This window comes from Psammomys obesus, unplaced genomic scaffold (assembly GCF_907164565.1).
Source record: "Psammomys obesus unplaced genomic scaffold, mPsaObe1.curated_primary_1811, whole genome shotgun sequence".
Classification (NCBI taxonomy): domain Eukaryota; kingdom Metazoa; phylum Chordata; class Mammalia; order Rodentia; family Muridae; genus Psammomys; species Psammomys obesus.
Window position 1 is genome coordinate 15993 of NW_026591907.1, and position 6888 is coordinate 22880.

The following is a 6888-nucleotide window of genomic DNA, read 5'->3' on the forward strand; positions in this document are numbered from 1 at the left end:
GGAGGCCGCGGCCAGCCGTCAGGTGAGCTCGGGGCCGCGCGCGCTCGGGGTCTCCGCTCTTTCCGCCGCGGCTGACCGCCGCCCCCTCGGCCGGCTCGCTTCGGTGGGGTGGGGCCGCGGCGACGGCTGCGGAGTAGGCGCCCAAGCGCGCCGCGGTCGGTCTCGAACCCGGGTCCCTCAGGCGGGCGCGGCAAGCCGTCTTCGCTTCCCGAGCTCTGGAGGGTGCTGGGAGAGGGGGCAGAGAAACTTGGCTGCCTTCCGGACGACTGTGCTCGGGACCTGCGGTCCTCACCCCTCACCAGTTCTCCCACGGGGCTGGAATCCAGATGGGGTGCCTTCATTTTCATGTTATCTTCGCTTTTCAAAAAATGCTTCTTGAAGGGAAGTTGCAAGTAGGTGGTGTCCCAGGAGGAGGTGGCTGCTGATTGAAAATCGTTGCTTGGGGGTGTGGGGTGCAGATCTCCTGAACACACTGCAGGTTACATTGCCATCTCTTCTGAAAAATGACTTTGATGCAACTTGGAAGAGAGTCTCCCAAGTGGAACCTTACGTGATGAGAGGCAGACCCTGGCACAGTTGATCTGACTTCCAACAGGACAGAGTTTGACTTTGGAACCCAGGTTTTCATTGCTTTCCAGTTTTCGTGATCTCAAGACTGTTGCATCTTCTGATCCTACATGAAACAATTGTGTGGGGGCGATTTGGCTGTTCAGATTTTTCTTTCTTAGGTGGGATCTGTGCATTTGGCCTGTGTTCCCTCAGTTCTTTAGCAAAAAACTTGGGATCATTCAGTGTATGATAGTGAGGTGGCATTTAACCTCTAGGCAGAACTATGTGTATGTCAAATACAGTATTGGCTTTTGTCACAAAGGCAGAAGTTACCTTAACTGAAGATTTTGAGGCATAACTGACCTCTTCTAAATGCCGAGACTGCCCGTTCCCTGGTCTTTTGAGAGAGCATTGGCCTAAAGGCTGTTCTTTACTTGGACTTTGGACCCTGCTCATTTCCTTGATGTAGGAGGGAGGATAATATTAATGTTAAATTCAGTATGGTGGTGGTAGCCACGCCTTTACTCCCATCTGGCCTGACAGGTCTGTGAGTTGAGGTCAGTCTTGGTCTAAATACAGAGTTTTTGGACATCCTGGGCTACATAGGTGTTCCCATACCACACATAACAACAAAATCCTAAACCCAACAAAAAGCAAATCGTAAGTACCATCAAAGATTGTAAGTGGAATATCACCTAATTATTTCTCTGTTCCCAGTTACACTTTGCTTGGGAGATTTCTGGTTTATAAGGAGATTGTCAAGTAGTGAAAGGATACTTTTAAATAACATTGGTTGATCTTATCAGCATCTTGCTGACTTTGAAACTCTACCTAGTGACGTCAAATAATTGGTAATGTTTTCATAGGAAAATAGCACTGCCCTCTATGACTTAAGCTTCCATGAGCCTTTCTGTCAGGTTTTCACAGATGAGCCCTAGCCAGACAGACACCTTTCATAAGCTTATTTGATAGCTCACAATTTTCTTACACAGGACTAGAAAAAAATTAAAGTAATAAGACTATAAATAATTGAAAAGTGTACTTGAAATTAAACATTTCTGAACATTCTTTGCTCAGGTCATGTCTCAGGTCATGGGAGATCAAGTGGTAGGAAATATCTTCGCTGTTTGAAGTTTCCAGAGTTTTCGTCAAATCATATATTTTAATTCATTATTGTGTTGACTAGAATCTGAGTTGCACATCTGTAGATTCTTTTTTGTTTTAATTTTTTTACAAATTCAACTCACATCTCAGTCATAGTCCCCTCCCTCTTCTCCCCCAGTCCCACCCTCATCTCCTCTCCTGTTCCCCTGCACACTTCAGCTCATCTATTCACATGAGAATTCTGCTTATTATATGATGTACATTGAGAAAACATCTTACAGTGGATTTTAGAAGTGATCTTTTCATTTGCTAAGCTGTGTCTGATGGTAAAGTAGGGTGAGCTCTAACCCTTATTCATGTTTTTTCTTTCTTTTTTGGGGGGCCCGAGGGAGGAGTATGGATCTTGACAGGCAGAAACACAGAATTGGGAAGTAATATGTTTTAAGCTATCAAAAAGCTGACTTGAACTTGTAGACCTTAGTTCTAGTAGTTTACTCTAGTCATTAGTTCCTTCTTTTTTGAGAAGATGAGATATTAGTTAAGGAAGTTACTATATTATTTAACTTTTGCCTTTGAAAATGTAAAGACTGATGGAGAACTAACAGTTTGGTGTGTCTCCTCGGTGTTTAAGCTAGGGTTTCTAGTGCTGTGATAAGCATCTCAGGACCACCTGTCCGGAGTGGCACCACCCGCAGTGAGATGGACCCTCCCACAGCAATCACCAGAAAGAAATTGTACCACAGACTTGCCTACAGGCAAGTCTCCGTCAGGAGACATTTTCTCCGTCAGGTTCCTTCTTCCCAAGTATGTCAGGGTTTGTACCAAGTCAATAAAAACAAATCAGCTTTCATATTTGCTTTGTGAAAAAAAAAATAAATAAAGTAGACATTTCTCAAGTTTACTTTCAGAGAAAGTTACTCTGTTCTGTAAACCTTTAGGAGTCTGTAAGTATCATCTAATTCTTTATATTTTTTAGATTTGTTCATTTGATGTGTGTTTTGCCTACATGTATGTATGTGCAATACTACCACGTGTGTGCTAGTTGGTGCCTGTTGAGGAGAGGCCAGTGGGTGCCCTGGAACTAGAGTTACAGATGGTCGTGACTCACCATGGAGATACTGGGAATTGAATCAGGTCTTTTGCAAGAGCAACAAGTACTCTTAACTACTGAGCAATCTTCCCAACTCCCCTGTAGTTGTGACTCATATTTTTTGTTTTATGTGTATTTTTATGCAAATATGAAGTTATAATAGAGATCTAGGATTTAAAAGAAAAGATTCACCTTTTTACTAAATAACATGGAACAGTCATTCAAGTATTTGATTTAATATTCATATGTGAATATATTACGTTTTGATCAGCTCCATTCTCCTTCCCTTCTGCCCAGTTCCATCCCCACACCCCCCACTTTTTTCTCCAGCTTCATGCTCTCTTAATATTATTTTGATTGCATGTATATGGATGTTTTGCCACCATGTATGTCTGTGCATGGTGTGCATGCCTGATACCCACAGAGGCCAGAAGAAGGTATCAGAATCCCTGGGACTGGAGTTTCAGGTGTTTATGCAGTGCCATGAATCAAATGTGGGCCCCTTGGAAGAAGAGCCAGTGCCCTTATCTACCAAGCCACCCTCCCAGCCCTCCAGCCACCACTTTTAAAATAAGTCAGTTCATTTAGTTCTACTTGTATGTGAACGGGTGTGGGGCCATCTACTGAGCATGGGTAGCCTCTCAGAATTTTCATCTTTGAAGAAAAAGGACCCTCTCTCCCAGCAGCCATCAGTTGCCAGTAGCTCCTCACCTAGAGGTGGCACTTCGTAGACCTCTCCCCCATTCTTCTCAGGATGACCTTGATCTTCTACATCTACTTCCCGAGGCTCTTAAAGTCTTTTCACAAACACCTTTCCTCGTTGTTCCGTAAGCCTTGTGGACAGTGATAAAGACGCCCCATTTAGACATCTGAACATTCCGCAGTCTCTCTGTGTACATCACCGTCCACTGCAGAAAGGAGCTGCTCTGACAGGAGTTGAGGGATGCACAAGTCCATATAGGGAATAATAGTATTAGGTTCTCTCCTAGAGCTTTCACCCAGAAGCCACATATTTTTCTCCTAGTTATCAGTACTAGTTATAGGGTCCATATTGTGGAGCAGGGTTTAACTCCAACGGGAAATTGGTTGGCTACTCCCATAATGTTCATGCCACTATTGTACTAGTAGACATATTTTATCAGGCCAGCCATTATTATAGCTTTTACAGCCAGGTAAGACTGTTGATGATTTTTCTCCCCTTCTAACATACATAAAACCTATAATTCAATGAAAACTAGCCAGTAGGGATGCCAGCTTGATTCCTCTATGTTCTCTGTGTCTTCAGCAATAGGGTCTTAGCATCAACTTCTGAGGAATAACCAAGTGGTGATAGCCTATAATTTGGGGGGTTGGTAATCAATGGGAACTCACAGACCAACATCTCAGAAAAAAGTTACCCATTCCTGGCTTTGGGGTTTATTTCATAGCTGAAATATCTGGGGAATAGATTGTTGTCCCTTCCCATGCTCTGCTTGCCTGTTACTAGGTGACTCCCTTTAACCTCTCTTTACAGATATGTATGTCTTTTAGGATGCTTCTATAAAGGTCTTTAGTGTTATCCTTCCCTCTTCTACCCTGACTTCCCATCCTCACCCCTGTTCCATTATTCCCCTTTCTCCCTCCATTCCACCATTGCTCTAGCCCCCGTTTCTTGAAACCCTGCCCCTTCCATGTTCTCTTACTATTTCCTGCCTTTTATGGGTAGTCCATTTTAAATACACATATCTAAAGATTCAAAGCTAGCATACTCATATGAGAGAGAACAAATGTGTGGTATTTGTCTTTCTCAGTTTGGGTTACCTCAAAATAATTATTTCTAGTTTCATTCATTTGGCTGCAAATTTCAAAAATTCAATCATCTTTATAGCTGAATGGAATTCCATTGTGTAAATATACTACATTTTCATTGTCTGTTTATGCATTGATGAACACTGTTTTTACTTTTTTTGCTAAAGTGTGTAGAGCAGTATTGAGTTCTTTATAGTAGGATATGAAGTCCTTAGGAATATGGTATAGCTGGATTATGTGGTAAATCTGATTCTAGCTTTTTGAGCCACCACACTGATTTCATATTGGATACACTAGTTTGCACTCTGACCAGCAGTGAGTCTTAACCTTTTCCAACATACATAGAAAACGATTATTTCTACGTCCAAACCCCAACAAACTCTATCCTTCTTCTGCATACTTTTAGAACTTGTCTCCATCTTCATTGTGTGGTATTCAAGGTGCAAAGGCACTTTGATTCTGTTCCATGGCAAAGCTTTGGCAGTTAATTGGTAAGCTGTGCACACACATAAGGCAAACCAGCCTGACATGCTAGTTCTGGCTTCACTGTGACAGTCTTTATCACATCTAAAGATTTGTACTAGGTAAACTGCAATCAAATAAGCAGAGCTGAGCTTGACACTAGCCTCTAAAAGAAATGCTTCATTTAACTCTGCTCTGTTATTCTTCTGTAGCAATTTTACTATTTTCCTGGGAAATAATGACACTGAGGAAATGTATTTGTGCCTTTGTCCCGCAGCAGAAGCTGGTAGAAGAAAACACAACTTCTGAGTTAAAGCAGAATGAAGCTCAAACTTGGTTTCTTCTTTTCTCTATGTCTCCTTACTGGCTTTCTAGTTTTTCCATCTGAATGCTGCCTACCTAATAGAGGTATTCCAAGGGCTAGAAGGTCTCTGCATGAAGTTCTGAGCCCATTGATTAGCTCACAAGATGAATTTACAAAACCATTAAAAATATTTCTGAGTAGATATGTACAACCGTGGGATATGCTAAGGATATACATAATTTCCATACAGCCAAGTTATTATCATTTAAAATGCTTTTTAAAAATCAAGTTTTCAAGATGGGCATGGTGGCCCAGGCCTATGATCCCAGTCTTGGGGAGGCAGAGCAGGTGGATTGTTGTGAGTTCAAGACCAACCTAGACTACAAAGCAGGTCCAGGACGGCCAAGGCTACACAGAGAAACCCTGTCTTGGGAAAAGAAAATCAACTTTTCAAAAATGGGAAAGGAGTGAGGGATCCTCTTATTGTGGCATATGGGGAGTTTTGAGTGCCGTTGTTTGACAACACAGAAGATGTGATGCTATAGGAGAGAACAGGGAGCCACATTTTCTTTGAGGGAGGTACTTTTTCAGCATTTGTTTTTTATTAGTAGTTTAAATTAAAAAGATGTAAATTAAAAACTAAAGATGTACCTCTAGTTCATCATCCCTAAAAAGTGTGTCATTACTGCCTCCTTTTTGGAATCCTCACAAGTTCCCCAGGGATTTCATGGTTAGAAGGCACACCCGTAACTTCTGTTGTCTAGTGTGCCCCTCTCTGCCCTACTGTGGTATGAATCAAATTAAGGAGCTCATTCATGGTAAACAGTCTGCCACTGGGTTGCACCTATGGTCAATAAAAGACCCTGGCTTGAGTATCTGTGTTGATTTTTCTTTTTAGGGAAGACGAGTGTGACAGATCTGGGTTATAGTTTCCTCTAAGTGTTGAAGGAAGCAGGGGCATTCTGAATCAAAAGAATTTGAGATGAATGGATGACATATTTAAAAGACCTTGGGCCTGGCTTGGTGGTGCACACCTTTAAACCTAGCTGTAGAGGCAGAGGCATGTGAATTTCTGTGAGTTCCAGGCCAGCTTGGTCTTCGTAGTTCTAGGACAGCCAGGGCTATAGAGAGAGACCCTGTTTCAAAACAAAACAAACAGAAGAAATAAATTCACTTCTACCGTTTGTGCCACCTTTGGCTATTCTCATTCCTGGAGAACGTTTGTGTCTGCCGCCTTTGGATTGGGTAATAATTATCAATGTTGGCTTTAAACTGAAATTGGGTTTAACTCTTATTTCCTAAAATCTCTGGTGTGTTTACCTTGGGCCAGTGTGGACCAGAATTCTTAAATGGAGAAGATAGTTATTAAATAGGCTAACAGATCTAAAAGACTTGGCTCTTTCCTAGGGCCCTGTCCTGCAGGTGGTAGACATTTTGAGATGAGCCATTAATCTTTAGAAAATGTATGAGACTCTATTTCAAAGAACATTTTTGATCATCCGCATTCTCTCACTGGCATTCTGAACTATCCTCTTTTCTTTTAAAGAATTTTTTATTATAATTTAAAAAATCACTGTGTGTGCAAGCAAGT